Here is a 19,469-nt window from a genome sequence, read left to right on the forward strand (position 1 = left end):
TTCATTGCAACTCACATACTGAAGGTCACATACTGAAAATGGTGAACTGAAAAAACCATAAAAAATTCAAGAAAGCAAGCCCCCCCCAACAATCCTAAAATTATATATACCAACTCTATAGTCGCACCACTGCGAAGAAAGGGGTAAAAAAAAAAAAGAGCACTACCTGCTCAAAAATATAATAAAGTGTGGCTAAACTCATTGCAACATTAAATTCTCACATTAAGCACTCAGCCAGTGGTGCGGTGATCACCTGTAACATAGCCAAATAAAAGAACTGTACAGCTTCCACCCTGTATGTTTCTTCAGTAATTAAAATATTATTTACATATAAAATAGTGAATTTGGTTATTTGGCACCATTATTCCAGTGTTGTATTTTTTTAGAATAATTAATGAGCATCTTTTATCTATTTTTTTTTCATTTTTATCTATGCTAATTGTTCATCCACGTATTATCTTCATTTGTGTCAACCAGAATTTTCCTAAGGCACTGTTCCAGTTGGCAGTCTGCTGACATGAAATCTACCTCCCTCACTTTGTTGCAATGACTCAGCAGATATGAGTTATTTTATTTTACTCTGTTCAATTTTGTTTTGAGGACCAATTTCTAACTCAGACCAGTGATATGTACAGAAAATATCCAGAAAATAAGAAAATGCAAGACTGGACTGTGAGGCATACTCTTTCTTTCATCTATTTCCAGATATATATTTTATTCTGTCAGGCTCCAGGGAGAATTGCATCCTATCTTGGTACTCAGTAAGGTATAAAATTAACCCACCACAGGATGCCAGTCAATTGCAAAACACACACACACACACACACACACACACACACACACACACACACACACACACACACACACATGTTTACATGATGTTTTTATGCAGTCCTTACACATCTATGGGCAAGTTAGGGAAATACAAATTAAATTACTGGTGTATTTTGGGGTATCACTTACATTTGCAAGCTCTCTCCAACTGGATTTTTAAAATCTGAGGCCAAAGTCGCACCTACGATTGCTATATAAAGATTGCCTTTGCAAGATATCACAAAATGTCTTGTACTTTGATCTAGCTACAGTCAGTTTTTGCTAATTAATATCTGGCATATCACAGGTTCATAGGTTCATACTAGGCTATCTGCCCTGGGGCATTTACAAGCCTAGCCCAAGTGTGTTTGGCTTTCGCCACCCTTACTTAGAATTGAGTTTGCTATGCCCTATTTAAGGTTAGTTTACTGAGCCTCTGTCTAGCAGAGACACAGAAGTAATCCCCGGGGTGAATCTACGATCTCCCATCCACTCATCAAGATTCCTCTTGAAGAGAGTCAGCGAGGTGCTCTGCCTAACATGGATCGGTATTCTATTCCAAAGTGAAGGGAGCCTCTGTGTTATGAATCTGTCCCTCCAGCACGTTCTATTTAGCTCTGTGCTGAGGTTGAAATCCCTCGAGTGTGTGGTTCTAAGGGATTTGGATTTTCTGAGGTGGAGCATGTCCATTAATTCTGGGTTAGATATAGCTTTGCATGTCAGGCATAGATCGCCTCGAAGTAGGCGGTATGCGACTGAGTAAAGTTGGAGCTTCTTTAACCTGGCAGCATATGGCATCTGCTTGAGTCCCTTGATCCTCTTTGTGAGGTACTTTTGGGGTCTTTTCCAGCTGCTGCAGGTGGCGGTTTAGGTAAATCCCAAAAGGGGCATTGTATTCTATGATGGGTCTGATGAGGGATGAATAGAGGGGCACTATTACCTCCCCTGATCTGGATGTGAATCCTTTAGTGAAAAGGTGGGCTATGTAGAAGGTCTTTCTAACCACTTTGGCAATGTGGTTGTCAAAGGAGAGATTGCTATCAACTTGGGTCCCCAGATCCCTAATTACATCTTCTGTATTTAATGGGTTTCCACCTATATGGTAGTTTGTGGGCACTTTATTTTTGCCAAAGGGTATGACTATACACTTCTTGGCATTCAGCTTTAGGCCATGGCTCTGGCACCAGTTATCCGTCTCTGTGAGACCTTTTTGAAGGATGTTCATGTCAGCCGGAGAGTCAATAATGGCTCCCAGCTTGCAGTCATCCGCGAACTTAGTCAGCCATAGTCCTCCCGTGCTAGCCTGTACCTCAGAAAAGTAAATGCCGAACAAGAGAGGTCCCAGGACTGAGCCCTGTGGGACACCACTTGTGACTTTTTTCGAGTCAGACATGACTCCGGCAATTCTGACTCTGTGGGTTCTGTCTTTGAGCCAGTTAGCCACCCATCTTGTGACATAGGGGTTTATGTTTAAACTGGATAGCTTATCTATGATGCCTGAGTGGGGTATTGTGTCAAATGCCTTTGCGAGGTCCAGATAGGCCATGTGGACTACCTTCCCTTCATCTATGGCCTTGGTGACTGTTTCGAAGAAGTCAACCAGGTTCAAGAGGCAGGATCTGCCCTTGACAAAGCCGAACTGAGTAGGATCCAATGTCTGTAGGTCCCCAATGTCTTTGTTTATGAGTTCCATGATGATCCTCTCCATGGCTTTGCAGATAAGGCTAGTCAGGCTTATGGGGCAATAGTTACCAGGGTCTGTTGAGGCACCACCTTTGTGGAGTGGGACCACTGTTGCTGTACGCCATTCTTTGGGTACATATCACGTAGTTAGGCTGAGATTTACAGCATTTTTACGTGTGGGTTTAGTTCTTCTTGGAGTTCGTGTAGGACGCAACCCGGGACACCGTCTGGTCCCATTGAGGCAGTGTTTTTTGCCTTGGAAAGGGCGGCCTTCATCTGGACATCTGAGATGTTTGGGAGGCTGCACTCTACTGGGATAGATATTTGTTCTTTAGGGGGGAAGGGGGGAGAAGTTTGCACTGAACCTGTCTGCCAGGATGTTGGCAATGTCTGTGGGTTCAGTGTATTTTTTTGTCATTTAGAATCAACTCTGAACATACCTGGGAGTTGCATCCCAGGTTCCTAACATAGCTAAAGAAGGCCTTGTGATTGTCTTTTGTGTCCTGTGCAATTTTTCTTTCGAAACTGGCCTTGGAGGATTTTATGAGGGATCGTCATTTTTTGCTAGTACTGATCAGAGATGCCTTCCCTTTTAGGGATTTTGCTCTATCATGTAGTAGCTTCCTCCTTCTGTTGTACAACTTATTTATGGCTGGGGTCCACCAGACTGGACGCCTGCCTTTGGACGCTTGGGTCTTGGTTTTGTTTGGGATAGCATGGTCCATGCACTCCTGGAGATGTCCATAGAATGCGTTTATATAGGATTCCATGGTTTGGGCCGTAATTTCCACCAATCCTAGGGCCTTGAAGGTTTCCACTTCAGATATGAGAAGTGTGAAGTTCACTTTTGAGAAGTTCTTCACTGTGGTTTTCTGGGCTGGGGGTGGGGTCGGGTTTTGGATATCCAGTGAAATTAATTTATGGTCTGATCTTACCAATGAGGGGAGTACCTCTTGTGTTGCATAGGGTCCCCATGTTGGTGATGATCAGGTCCAGTATGTTTTCCCCTCTTGTGGGAATTTTGACCAGTTGTTCCATAGCATTTGAGTTTATGAATTCCAGGAACCTTTGGGCTAGGATGTTGTGGCTTGAGTAATGCTCCCAGTCAATGTTAGGGTAGTTGAAGTCACCCAATATAATGGTGTTTGGAGAGGTTCTCCAGTGTTTTCAGGAAAGCCGAGTGGGATTCATGATTTTGAGATGGTGGTCTGTAGCATGCTATAAACTGAAGTGGAGTTTTGCCCACTGTTAGTTGCACATGGATGGTTTCTGATGCTTCATGCAGTGCTACTAACCTGGAGGTGTGGGTATCCTTGATAAATATAGATACTCCCCCTCCTTTTGTGATTCGGTCCGGGTTTTGGGGCCGAAAAGCATAGTATGAGGTATAACCTGGTAGTGCTGGGGTGGTCTCTGGAGCCTTGAACCAGGTTTCTGTCACTGCACAGATATTGATGTTCTCCAGACTGAGGAGAGATTCGAGTGCGTGCATTTTGAGGTTTAGACTTCTGGCGTTTAGCAGCATTACCCTTAGTTTCTTGTTCTTAGTGTTTTCTAAGGAGGTGGGTTTGCCTTTTAAGCCTTGCCTAAAAAAGGCACTACAGGGGTGGCAAGAGCCTTTGCCAGTATCCGAAAGCCCAGGGGAGACAGGTGCAAGCCATCCCTTGCGAAGCAACGTGGCCTGTCAAGCATGTCTTCCCAGGCTGACAGACACTGGATCCCCTTTGAATGACACCAAAATTTTAGCCAATTATTAAAATCGATCATTTTATCTTTATATTGTGGCATCATTCTAGGTGAGGGTAAGATGCTGCTCAAGGTCAGAGTCATACCAGCCTGGGCTACATGATCAGAGAGCTCCTTTATGTCTCTTTTCATGTAGTCGAGGGAGGTACATCTCAGGTCGTTCACACCAGCGTGTACTATGACCGAGTCATACTTGTACTTGCTTTGGAGTGACCTGAGTGCTTGCGTAATGTGGCGGATCCTAGCGCCCGACAGGCAGCTCACTGTGACCTTCTCTTTGCTCAGCCTGGTGAGCAGGACGTCAGTGTGCCTGACTATAGAATCACCTATTACAAGTGTGTCAGGTGTATTGTTCTGCCTTAAGGGCTGTGACTGTTTGGCACTCTGACTTTGCGGGCTATGTGTTGCTCGTGTTTTGTTGTGGGGTAGCATTTGCTTGGATGTTTGCTTTGGAGGTCTCTGCTGTTTAGGTAGATTTTTGATTAGAGCCTCTGAATATGTTTTTGTGTGCTTGTGTGGCTGGATTGCTGTTGTGGTAGGACTATGTGAGACTGGATTAGTGCTGTGTGATGTTACCTTCTCCTCCGGTCTGGTTACACAAGTTTTGAGGTGAGAGAGTTTGGCCTCCAGTTTGAATATATGGTTGCATCTCTCACATATGTTTGTTCCTGTTTGGAGGAGGAGAGGGTTGTCAGTGTACATGAGACAGTTGTAACATTGCCTCAAGATTCCCAGATTCACCAGTTGGACTGGAGAGGAGACCGTTAACTGACCTTTGGACATGCTAGAGTAGTATAGGGGACTCTTTTATCACACAGTGAAAAGGACCAATAGGGGACAAGGTAGTCTTAGAGGGTATATGAGGATGTAGTGCTTTTAGTATATTGGTGCTAAAATGCAAGATTGCTTATTTGGGCAAGTGCAGGGTATTAGATTGAGAATAGGATGCTTACTTTGAGAATTAGAGCAGTTTCAAGGGAAAAAGTAAAGAGCAGACTCAGTGGAGCCGGAAAAAGTTTAAACCTGATTAGGCGGCACTGCACGATGCTGCGCTATGCGCACAATTGCGCAAAACCGCGCAAAGTGGATTTTTATGCAGGGAACTTCAAAGAGCTAGAAATGGTCCAAAACGACCAATTACTACTAGATTATTGTGCTGAGGTCACTCCTTTAGGAACAGATAGGTTGCTCAAGGCTCCCAACTCCCACTGGTGAGCAAAGAAACTTCCTTCTAACCAAGTAAGGTAATGGGCAACACAGGAACTATCCCAAAGTCCAGAATACAGCAAAGCCTGTATAGGGGATTATTCTAGCCAAGGAAAGGCGGGAAACAAGGACATTTTTTGGGGTTTTTTTTTGGTTTTTTCAAGAAAAAAACAGGAAAATGCAAGAAAACAACAGTATATTAAATGCACAGGCTAGCGCACTTGAGTGGGCAGCCTCAACAGTTAATTTAAACAAACAAACTTTAACTTAAGTGCAGGTAATAAAAAAATGCTAAATACAGTTAAATTTTGCAGTTTAACTTCGTTTTCAGCAAGAAAGGAAGGTCGCACAGGTAGAAACAGCAAACATATACTTGTATCTTGAAAGTTCTCCTTTTCTGTCAATAATAGCCTCCTTATTTCTGTCATGTAATGGAAATAATCTGCTATATTATCTCTGTTCTATTTCTTTTCTATCAGAGTTCTGAAAATAATTGCAGGCAAAACATATTTTCCTTCCTATGCTGTGTGAACAGATACCCATTTGCATTTATTACAGAATTTCTAAACATTGCAACTACAAGCTATGAGAAGTATGACATCCATTGAGTCAGCCTGTAACTGCAACTATTCAGGATTGCATTGTGTGAAAGGCATTTAAAGAATACTCCAGGTCTGACATTAAGAATACTAGGAAGATGAGAAAATCTCTATGAGTAAAGAAGGCCATTCTAAAATAGTAAAATAGCTACTAGAAAGATGTAACCATTGTCATAGTTTCAAAAAGAGTTACTTCAGATGTTGCAAAATAGCACTCTGAATGCCAGCATTAACAATAAAACATTTGATTTTTTTAAAGACCATCCAGTGCTGCCTGTAAGCATATACTTCCAAAAATGCACAAAATATAGACCCTTGTTAAGATGACTGACTTTACCTATGAAAAAAGTTTTAAAAGCAAACATTGTTTTTTGTATAGGTCATAAATTACACGCAAATTTATGCAAACTCATGTGCACCTGTCTATGTACAAGTTTAAAGAAACCACATGCACGTGTGTCTATAAATAACTGTATATGCACACTCAGACAAGTATACATAAATTTATACACACACACACACACACACACACACACACACACACACACACAAATGCATAACTGTGTACATATACACACATATATAAACATTCATACACTTACACAATCATATATGAATACACAAAATATATATTTGTGTGTATACACACACACACACACACACACACACACACACACACACACACACACAAATCCACAACTGTGTACATATACACACATGTATATATAAACATCCATACACTTACATAATCATATATGAATACACACTACACACACACACACACACACACACACACACACACACACACACACACACACACACACACACACACACACATTCATGGCACAGCTAGCCACCTGGTGGTATAAACATTGACTCTTGTTGATGATCTCTGTTGATGTGACGCTGAGTCTATATGCAGAAATGTACAAAATGGGGATTTTGGATGGGTGGATATATTAATTACAGGTCAGTGTACTGAAGCTACCCAGCTATTTAAAATATATCACAGCTATTTTAAACACAATGACAAACATTAAATGTGAAACTGTAGTTTAAATGGGTAACCGCTGAAACAGTCACTATATGGCACTTAAACAGACAACTAGCATCTACAGCTATTCTCTAGAGACAGAAGACCATGTATTGAAGTATTTGACTCAATTCAAAGGAAGCCTTCTTCTGCAAGAAATGAGCTCAGTACTTATGCGTGTATGTATATGTGTATGTATATATTCATGTATTAAAAAATCCACAAACGTACTGTTTGGCAATCAAAGATACGCGCTTGCACAAATGTTATATATTTTATCATCGCCCTGGTTTTGTCTTTTTGTTTTTTTATGTATGCATGTATGTATGTATGTATTTATTTATTTACCAGGATAGTGTCAATTGGTCAGAAAAGTAAACCCCTTTTCAGCAGAGGCTTATGAAGAAAAGCTCCATGGATCAATATGAAAAAGGCAAGTACACAAAAGAGAAAAAGTTACAATACTTTTCCTAGTAGGGTAATATGCAAACTTTGTTCTGAATTGTTTACAAGAATTGCTTGTACTTAATTCAGTCAACAGATATTTGAGTTCTATAGTATTTTGGGAATCTTCCTAGGTTATTAATTAGTTACTTTTAGTTTGTACTCGTAAGTAAGACACTGTATGGGAATCCACAGGAAATTTTCTTAGGCTGGGGGTAACATTTCTTTATAGGATATTAATTAAAAACAGTTGTAATAATGGCCAGACAGAGAATTTGATGGAAAACACTCAAATATGGTTGGAAATTTGAGTGTCCTGCTGCAAAAGAATCATTGAATTATACTAAAGGGCCTGTGGGTCCCTCTGTCCCCAGAATCTACAACTCGGATGTCTGATTGTTTTCACTTAATGTCTAAGTAATATATTATAACTTTTCACACACACACACACACACACACACACACACACACACACACACACACACACACACACACACATTGACACACACACACACACACACACACACACACACACACACACACACACACACACAGAGAGAGAGAGAGACACCCTTCATTTTGGTCAAACTACATCATGAGGCCAGGTTGTTATCTTAGACACGTATTTGAAAAGTGTCTTGTATTAAGTACTCAAATGAACTTGAAGGTGATGAAACAGAATATTTATTTCTGCTTCAATAACTGAATAATCTCAGTAGAATGAGAGAATGCCTAGCATCAGAGAAGTTCAACAGAGCTCATATTTAATTCAAAAATTGTAGAAAATACCCAACTCTTTCTCAATCAGAAAATAAATCATCATCAAGAAGCCAGCCTAGCATCAAATTAGCTGTAAACTCAATTCTGTAGCAACAATGGATGATGATAGTAGTTTTCAAAGCATAGAAGAACTACATTAGCTCCAGTTTATTTATTTTATCTGTCTTGGCAATGGAAAAAAACCATGATGTCATCTAAGGGTATAAAATAAGAAGCTAATGGAGGCGATGAAGAAAAAGAAGCATGGCAAAAGGGGAGAGAAAAGACATGAAGAGGTGAGCACTTCCTCATAGAAATAATTCTAAAACAAACAAAACAGAATAATATATAAGCAAAATTCCATTTATTTTATTGAGACCTTAGAGGTAAAAGGATTTTATTTTTTCTGCTTTTGTATGTAATTAAAGCCATAAAATGGCTGTAGAAGCAGGTAGCTGGAAACTGCAGCTCATTAACTCTTTTCTTCATGCGGCTTATATCTAAAGGTATTGCATGCAGATCCAGGGATGTAATTGTTCGACTGTAATGGGCACTCATTAGGCTCATCCTTGAATATAATACCCCTTTTGGAATGTAACTGTCCAAATACTTGTCACAAATGGAATGACCGTAATGCTTTCACACTGAAAAATCAAGGGCCAAAATCGTAAAAAGTATGCTTTGGTTATCCCTCTTCTCAGTATCATACAGGCTACCGAGAGGTGGACTCTGCCTTGCATATTGAGCTTCAACAGACCGTTTTCTGTCAGACCTATTACATATTTGCAAGTCCAATGGTATCATAATCACCCGGTCAAGGGATTTCAATTCTTTTTCATAATAAATAGAATATGTTGAAGGGATAGGTTTATATAATTTCCCACTCCACATGAAACAAAGTAATGCCCTTACAATATTCAAATGTAATTTGGACACATGGCTGGTTAACCTCAAATTCACCGCAAGTTTACCAACCCTGTTCCCTCATGCACAGGGGAAACATGTAAATGTCCCAAAGAATTCTTGTTCAGTATTTCTCTGGGTTATTTAGATGTAAAAGTGTAGGGGCTAAAAACTAACACAGGAATGTAAGGCTAGGCTTCTTAAGATCCTCACAGATCAATAGCCTAGTAAGTACCTATGAACCTACAAACATATTAAAACCCAAAGAACTTCAAAACAGAAAAAGGATGTTTGGGACAATCCCTGCAGAATAAAATATAATTAAAAGAAAGACATCTCTATTCTTAATAAGACTAGCGCAAACAAAAAGTGAATGTGTGATGTATTTCAACGGTTATTCCATTATTTATTTATTTATTTATTTATTTAGGTTTATATCCATGAGATTAATTTTAGTATCATCCTAGAAATACTGCAAACCTAAACAAATTATTTTTATAGTGAAAAAAAACAACCACAGTATGCTCAGTGGCTTCTAAAATATATGTCAGCTCAAAAATGAATAAATAAATCAATAAATCAATAAATACAGTGCTACTTTCACTTAAGATCTGTTGTAAGGAGCACTGTATTGATGAGTAATATCATAATAGGTTATATGTAGAAACATTCCTCGAACATAGATCTACAGAATTATATGTATGGACACATAGTTATTTTACTTAAAGTGTTTGCTGCTGTATTAAGAATCCCTATCTAAACAAAATTTACTTACGTTCAGAGCCCTAGATGTATGGTATGTACAGATGCCAATGTGTCCTACAAACATTCCTTCAATGATCTTTATCTTGTTGTGCACCTGTAGAGTGGGAGATGTAGTGCAGATGAGTCCTATTCCACTGTTTTTATACTAACACTGGACTACATCTCCCATAGTACAAGAATCACAATCAGTCTGTGGCAGTGGCAGCATCATATAAATATAGACACTAAATGTCTGCAGGAAAAAAATGGGATTCAGAAATGTTACCACCAGTGCTGAACCCTTTTTGCCACTGTCAGCAGCCATTTCAGATTCAGAGACATCCCTACTGCAATAGTTTACATTGAAGATGTGCAGCATCATGGAGGAATATCTCTATAGCCATACTCAAATGCTTATGTGACATTCCAGAGAAGCAGCATACATTAATAAGCCATCTGCACTCCCCCTAAGATGCCTGTGGTAAGTGCTTTACGCAGCTGAGCAATTCACAGAACCGCACAGCTGCATAAATGCTGACCACTAGCTACATTAGTTCTCTTGCACAAAAGTTCATGGTCATGCATTACTTTCAATAGGAAACATTGCATTACAGGTAAGTGCCCTACAGTTTAGGTAATAAGTGGTGTTGGGGTATGTGTGCATGCATGTGGCTATGTGTGTGAGTATATGTAGAGGTATGAGTGGTGTAAGGTGTGTGTGCACACATGTGGCGCGCGCGCGCGCGTGTGTGTGTGTGTGTGTGTGTGTGTGTGTGTGTGTGTGTGTGTGTGTGTGTGTGTGTGTGTGTATGTGAGTGTGTGTGCGAGCACGTATGTGAGTAAAGGAATGAATGAGGGGTTGTCTGTGTTAAAGAAATGCATCAGCTGACAGATTACTGCAAGAGCAGCAGAAAAGTGGCAATCTGTAGATCTGTAAATTAGATGATAATGAGGTATTTCCTCATTGTTACTAATGTGTCTCTAAATCATTGGCTTTGTGATCCAAATAAATGTTGATTTTAGCCACAGCTTTACTGATTGCAGCCAAGCCTGTTTCTGAATCCTGGCCTAAGGTCTTTAACTTTTACACAGAATGAGAACAGGCTTTGCAGTGCTTCCTGCAAACATTCTTTCAATGCTCTTTATCTTGTTATAAAATAAAACCAAAAGCTTCTTTACTTCCCTTAAGGACTCTACTCACAAAAACTTGTGAAAACGGCAGCAAACAAACAAGAAGAGTCCAAACTGGCCAATATTATTTATTATAAAACGTTAGCACTTTTGGGTGAAACCCTTTTTCAGACAAATATTACATGCTCTGAAACAGCATTATATACAAATAAAAATATAGCAATTAAACAATTAAGTTTAAAACAACAAATCACTGCTTGCACTTTACTAACCTTCTTTTTAAGGCTGGTTTTATTTATTTATTTATTTTATTTTACATTTGTTGACTGGGATAGTCCAACTGGATGCTTGTCCATTTTCAGCAGAGGCCCAGGGAGAAAAGCTCCAAGATAATAATTCACATTGAACATTTAGTAAATGCTAGTTTCAAGCAGATTACATTCATAAGCAATACCAGCATTTAGCACATATAGTACTAACTTATTATAAAACACTTTACAAAACATAACATTATTTTCAAAGTTAAACATACATAACATTACATTCAGGTTTAAGGTTTTAAAGGGACATCATTATTTATTCCTGGTGGACTATCAGCTGCCAATTGTATAATCCACTTTAGATCCACAAACTCTGTATTATTCACAATATCACACCCCCTTCCTCTCATTTTTACAACATGCAATACCATAAAAGAGAAAATGTGATCTGGATAAGTAAAAACATGTTGGTATAAAGCATTCCTTTCATCCTTAAATCTAATGGATGACAAATGATTCAAAATTCTTGTCTTTAGCTTACAGTTGGTTTTGCCAACATAAAAACTAGGGCATTTATTATGAGGGGGTATGTTAGTTATGATGTTAATAATAATAATAGGACATGCCTTGTTTTAGCTTACTGGGAAGCAAACATAGCTTTAGCTTACTGGGAACAAAAGTACATTTATGAACAAGATCATCCTTGGAATACATCACTAATTTTTTATGTCAGATTTGTTGATATTTTATATTGTGGGCACAAGATGGCACCGAATTACATAAATTTGTAGAGTATATGGAAAATACAACTGATTTTTTAAGATTTTCCATTAGCTATAGTCTTGATACCAACTTTTTTGGATATAAAAGTAATAAAGAATATGCAAGGTACATTAGATACAACAATATATAGAAAAGCATGCTGGAGAAATAATTACTTAAATGCAAGTAGCATGCATCCTAAACACACTTTTAGCAATATTGTTCAAGGGTAATGCTATAGAGTGTCTTGTCTGTGTACTGATAAGTATTTCATCAAGAATTAGATGCTTTGTGTGAACATTTATCCAATAAGGGCTATGGTAGAGAGGTTTTACAAAAAAGGTAAAGATGCTGCAATATCAAATAGGGAGATGGAAGAGTGAAAAGTGAGGTTACAGGCTAATAGTAGAGTATTAGTCAGGGTTACAGCAAGGGCAAGAGATAAGGCTAAACCATGGTTCTCGGGTAGAGCTACGCAAATACAGAATATGACACGGACGTATTCGCATTTTATCAGGAAGCCTAAGGTAGTGCTGTACTACAGACTAATATAAAAGGTGATTGTACTATTAGAAAACAAACCTGGTAAATTTTAAGAAGTGATGATCGATTAAGGGGTAAAATTGTTGCAGTACCCAAGTTTACCTTTAAACGCAATAGTAATTTAAAAGATCTTTTATGTCATGAATCAGTTCAGAGTACTACTAAACTATGTGTATCATATACACCCACTATGCGAGTCAGAATGGGAAATTTTCCTTGCAGGCATTGCAAGGCATGTGCTTTTGTAAATGGACTTAATTACTTTATACACCCCACTACTAATAGGAAATATGTTTTTGAGTTTTATGCTGATTGTCATACAGAGAATGTGATTTATTTGGTGCAGTGTAAATCATAACCTAGTTTTTATGTTGGTGAAACCAACTGTAAGCTAAAGACAATAATTTTGAATCATTTGTCATCCATTAGACTTAAGGATGAAAGGAATGCATTATACGAACATGTTTCTACTTATCCAGATCACATTTTCTCTTTTATGGCATTGCATATGGGAGGGGGTTGATGTTGTGAATAATACAGAGTTTGTGGAGCTAAAGTGGATTATACAACTGGCAGCTGATAGTCCACCAGGAATAAATAATGCCATCCCTTTAAAACCAACCTTAAAAAGAAGGCAGGTAAAGTGCAAGCAGTGATTTGTTGTTTTAAACTTAATTGTTTGTTATATTTTTATTTGTATATAATGCTGTTTCAGAGCATGTAATATTTGTCTGAAGAAGGGTTTTACCCAAAAGTGCTAATGTTTTATAATAAATAATATTGGCCAGTTTGGACTTTCCTCTTTATCTTGTTGTGTACATTTAGAGTGGGAGATGTAGCGCAGATGTGTTCTATGACCCCCATCCCCACCAACACAGTGTGAATACCCATTTGATACTACATTTTTTAATACATTTATTGGATTACAGCATGGCATTTCAAGAAGGCTGCATTATACATCATTAGGAAGTAAACAAAAAAGAATAAGTAACCTCACTAAGACTAGAAATTTCAAAGTGGCACATTATTTATTTATTTAGTAGCTATTGCCAAAGTTATTAATGCCTCTGTAGTCCCAAACTCCAAAAGCCCTTTCCTTGGCTGTTACCAGTTGTGACATGTACCAGAAGGGTCAACCTGTCAATAGAACACATGAGCACAGTGTCCTACACTCCATGTCAGGCTAACTGGGTAAGAGGCTTTCTAGGCAAATGCAGTGAGATGGAGCAGGCAAGCCCTGACATACTGTGGCCTTTGATGTTTTTTTTCTAGCTCTGTATATTCCCAACATGGTGATGCCACCATGTAAGGCAGGGTGGACAATGGAAAGTAACTCTGACTGAGTGCCTCACCCAGGCCTTTATGGTAATCATACCTTCTCAGTTCTCTACACACACACAAACACACAGTCCAATGTCATCTCTCTGAGCTTCCTTCTTCACCAGAGGTCCATTAGAAAGATGTTCAGTGCATTTCCTCCTCTTCAAGATAGGCATGACAGTCCCCCCACCCATACCACCAAGTGCCTGAGATGTTAACTGAACTATCATTATACTCTGTATCCTACAGACTACTAACAGGTGACCTGTGCCTGGCATACAAAGCATACGCCGACCCATTACTGATGGATTTACTGCATATCAAGTCAAATGGCATCAGAAATACTATGTGCAGGAATCCAAACCTCTTTTGCAATATCAACAGAACAGTTTGCAGGGACAGGTATATTTCACAGAAAATTCTGCTGCTGTGGAACAGACTCCCCATCCATAAAAAACAAAGTTCCTCCCTGTCCATATTCAAGCACATTTTAGATCTATGGATGGGAAACAGAAAACTTACCCCAGGGCTACCAGCTCTTAAATGGGGTCTATATTAGTTTGTCAAAATTGCATTGCAGTGAGCACCTAATCATTGATCCTCATACAGCAAAATTTGTTTCAGTGTTTTGTTGAATTTACCGAGGGCAAGGAAATACTTGCCCTACAGCATAACGTTGCCGTTTTCTCCACTGTAGTGCAATTTCGGAGTTGATATATATACATATATAGTTGGGGGCAGAGCCCCTCACATCAGTGAGAGTGGCAGCAGGCGAAGCCCCCCACTTGGGTGGGTTTGATTTGCTTAGCTGTTGGTCCATTGTGCTGGAGATCAAGTATTTTCTTGCCCTCAGTAAATTCAGTGAATCGCTGAAACGATTTTTGCTAAATTAGGGATGATGATTAGGTGTTCGCTGCAATGCAGTTTTGGCATACTAATATAGACCCCTCAATGCTTTATCCCATGGTCCCCTCAAATTATCTATGGTATGATCCTAATTATTCTCAGTAGGGGTAGGGGTTAATATATAATTATTGACAATGGGATGGTTAAGCCCAATCTGTAACCAAATGGGATAAGTTATTTCAAGAACAAAAGTGGAAACTGGCTAAGCTTAAAATGGCCCACAATGGCAGCTATCCTATTACTTAACTATGAACCTGTGAATTGGATCATAGTCGCGACTTTATCCTTGTAGGCTACTAGTAAGACTAACATTAGAGTCTAAACCAGTAAATACAAGGTTCATGTTTGCAGCATTAAAAAAATCATTAACAGTAGCTGCTGATTAATGTGAGAAGGGAAGCCTATAATACTAAGTAAGGGAAGGTGAGTACAGTTGAAGATCCATATTCCAAAAATGATGTTTTATATTTTTTTCTCAACTGATTCAAACCTCATAAGTTAATTGCCAGATTTCTTGTCTTTCTCCTAGTTCAAAGAATTTCACAGTATCTGGGAAATAGGGGATGATAACTGTAAAGTTTCAGCTATCTTTCTACTTTACTAACAATGCTTCAATTCTGAAAAAGAATGTGACTTACCTTACTTTGTGATATAGTTAGGTCCCAGGCACTCAAAGTAAGTCTCTTCACTAGTGACGACTCAAACAATAATGCATTGAAGACAGGTGACACACATAATTACATCTGAGTACATGAAGAGCCGTGTTTTGTTTGAACTCTGTGTTTGAATGAAGACATGCATGTGGACATGTTAAAGCTGTGTGTGTGTGTGTGTGTGTGTGTGTGTGTGTGTGTGTGTGTGTGTGTGTGTGTGTGTTTGTAAAAGGGAGGTTGATGTGGTTGATGCAGTTCATGCATCCACCTGACATTTCTGCAAACTATTTGGATTTTCACCATGGTAATCAATGAAGTAAGTTTGTGCATAATACCCACTTTGGCATGTATCTGACCAGACATATGCAAAAGCTGAAATGCCCACAAAGGTTCCTTACAATGAGAATCCAGGATATAAACACATTTTCCTATACAGATCACCTTAAAGCCCTATCTCTATATTCTGTCTCCTACAGGTTACTGAAAGGCGAGCTACACCTGGCATACAAGGTATCCTTGGATCCAGCTCTGATAGACCTTTTGTACATCTGCAAATGAACAGCTTCAGAACCACTAAATTCAAGGATTTTAATTTTGCTTGTGACATAAATATGACATATCGGTGAGACAGATATGTGCCTCAGAGGATCCCCATGCTCTGGAAAAGGATCCTCATTCATGTGTAACCTTGACCAACGGATGGGAAATTGAAAATTTACCCTGGGACTGGCCCCCATATCTTTGACAGACAGAGGCAGACAGTAATGCTCAAACATACCCCCCACATAACCTCTAGAAACTTCATAACTAACATACCCCCTCGTAATAAATGCCCATGATACATAGGAGCACAACTGGAATGAATTGCACAACTAGGCTTATAAAGGCCCTGGTGGTTGTTAGTTTAGTATATACCTATGAACCTGGAAGTTTATCTTCCTAAGCTCCTGGCTATGTAACATGCATAATCATAGATAAAAAAAATGGTTTGGAATTTATTTCTGCTGGAAGAATAATTACACATCAAAATACAAATCTGAAAAGTAGATAGACCTTTAGCAAACTTTCCTGCACGATACTACCTTCCAAGGTGGGAGTATTAAGTAATACCAAACCATCTATAAATGGTGAGACCTTCCACCTGTAACATCAAACTTCAGAACATATATGGGTGGTCTGCTAATGCCCAGTACAACACACTTACATCAGGTAGTATTAGTTGGTTATGTCTATGGAGACATTTATGTTTTCTGACTTAGCACATGTTTGTTGATAAAAAAGGGTCACATTTATATTTTTTTAAGAAGTGGTTTCAAAAGGTGCTTAAATGCCTACAATGCTGAGTTCCACAGAGCTCACAAATACTTTGCATTCATGCCAGTGATTCCAGCTTCTATCTAGTGCCATCTAAGCAAAGATAAGTAATTTAAATAGAATTACTTTACTTTTTCAAAGTTACTCAAGTGTACTGTTGCAGTATTTTTGAATTATTTATTCTATTTTTCTACACTTCATCGTTTTAGTGTCTGTGCTGATGCTTTGTACATGCCAGTCATTTTAGAAGTGTGTGTTTCTAGTTAGTTGCTTGAATTCCTGTGTCGGCATTCACTTTGCAGCTGACCGTGATGTGGTTTTACATTAGGAAGACTTGGGACTGCTTTTCTAGTGGCAGTAGAAGGTAGCTTAGTTTGTCTGATATGGGAATCATGCAGGGAGGCTTAAGTGATGTTGTTTCATTAGCCAGAGGACTAAGTAATCTGTTCAGTCAGATTTATCGGATTCTATAAATTTGGTTTATTTGTCTGATGAGCTTCACCACTCAAAGGGTGTTAGTAGTGCTCTATGTATACACAGGCACCTATAATTGAAATCTTCCCTATAAAACTACCTCTGAAATTTTCTCAATACATACATGCACATAGAACAACTAGTTTGTGCACTGAGAAGCACCCGCATCTCATACTTGGGCTTTGGTAGTCTGGCTATGAATGTGCACTCTTACAGCAAATAAGGTAGCCAGCTGTAACCCCCCCCCAACACAGTCCCCTTGTAGAACAAGAAATAAGGATCCATAGCCTTGGACATGCACTTCCCTGCTATTTATGTTGCTAGCCTGATGGGTATGGGTGTCCTGAGGCAATGCAGCAATTGCCTCATGTATACTTACAACCACCTAATTCTCCAACAAACAGATACTGTATATGAGAATACCACATAAATGGGGCCTGACAATATCCCAGGATATATCTTAAATAGCAGTGAAGCATGACCTACCAGGACCACATGAGTCTCTGTTTAATTATAGCCTCCAGACAGACTTCACGCCATGCAAATGAAGAACTGTAACAGTTATCCATCTGCACAAGGGTAGACCATCTATGGGCCCCAGGAATTACGATTCATAATTTCTAATGCCAAGTCTTTGTGAGCTCTATGTAACTCAGCATACTAGCACAGACCTAATTTCTGCATATCACTCAGGTGATTACTAGTGTATTTATTTATTTACATATCTTTTTGTTTCATATCAACAGCTGTTACTGTAAATATTTTCAATGATATAACTATGCAATTCCTCTTACTTTTGATGTTATTCATTTTTGCTTATTAATTCGTGTTATATTCCTTGCAATATTCTTGTATTTTGAATGTATAGTTGTCAGTGTTCTGTATATATATATATATATATATATATATATATATATATATATATATATGTTTTGTTTTTTTTCCTACTGGAGCTTTTCTCCTTGGGCCTCCACTGAAAATGGGCCACCGGCTCATCTGAACTAACCCAGTTAACTAAAGTCAAATAAATAAATAAAATAAATAAATAAGCCTGATTAGTCTCGTATGCATAGCCATGTTATGAATTATCCGATAAATGATTAACAATGACATAGGAAATCTACAAAAACTGGATCCAACCCAGTATGTTTTCATGAAGGACAGCTCATGCCTGCTCATCCTGGTGGACTTTTTCATGAAAGTCACCAAGGCAATGGATGAGGGCAAAATGGTGCTTACTGCTTATCTTGGCGTGACCAAGGCATTTGTCATAATACCCAACTCAGGCATTGTAGACAAACTCACAAAAGTTGGTATGACCCCCTATGTCACCAGCTGGGTAGTATGGAGGCTCCCAGATAAGACCCAAGAAGTTAAGACAGGATTGTCCACCTCCATAAGTAGGCCAATCTCTCAGGGCTGTGTACTTGGTTTACTACTTTTGGCATCTATTTATATGAAGTCATGGCCAACATCAAGGGCCTGCTGCTGACCAAGTTTGTAGACAGCTGCAAACTAGGTGCAGTCAGAGAATCCCCACAAGACACTAACATCCTACAAGGGCTAACTAAGCCAAATACCCGGTGCCATAGCTATAGTCTAAAACTAGTGCCAAGAAATGCATAATAGTATCCTTTGAGAAGTCAGCTACCTCTGGAAACTACCTCATTGATAAAATACCCCTAAGAGCAGACCCATTAGGCAGTGATTTGGGGATGTATATAAGTAGTAACCTGGCATTCAACCATTATGTGGCTATGGTAGTAGGGAAATCATTCTATGTTGCACAACTTATAAGCAAGGGTGTGGCATCTAGGTTCAAGGAAATCATTGTTCCACTGTTTTCAACCCTCATCAGAATGATCATTGAGTACAACTCCACCTTCGGTATGTATCTGACCAGGCACATGCAACAGCTGGAACATTCACAGTGGTTTCCCACAAAAAAAGATACAAGCCATAAAAAACATCCTATCCAGACTGTGTCAAAGCCCCATCCCTGTACTCAGTCTCCTACAAACTGTTGAGGGGTGATTTATGCCTGGCATACAAGGTATCCTTGGATACTGTTCTGATGAGCCTTCTGCATATCTACAAAACAAACAGCATCAGGATTACCCCAATCTAGGGGCTTAAACCTTGTTTGGGACATAAATATGTCATGCTGGAGAGACAC

This window comes from Protopterus annectens, chromosome 3.part1, assembly GCF_019279795.1.
Source record: "Protopterus annectens isolate FY-2018-M chromosome 3.part1, PAN1.0, whole genome shotgun sequence".
NCBI lineage: Eukaryota > Metazoa > Chordata > Ceratodontiformes > Protopteridae > Protopterus > Protopterus annectens.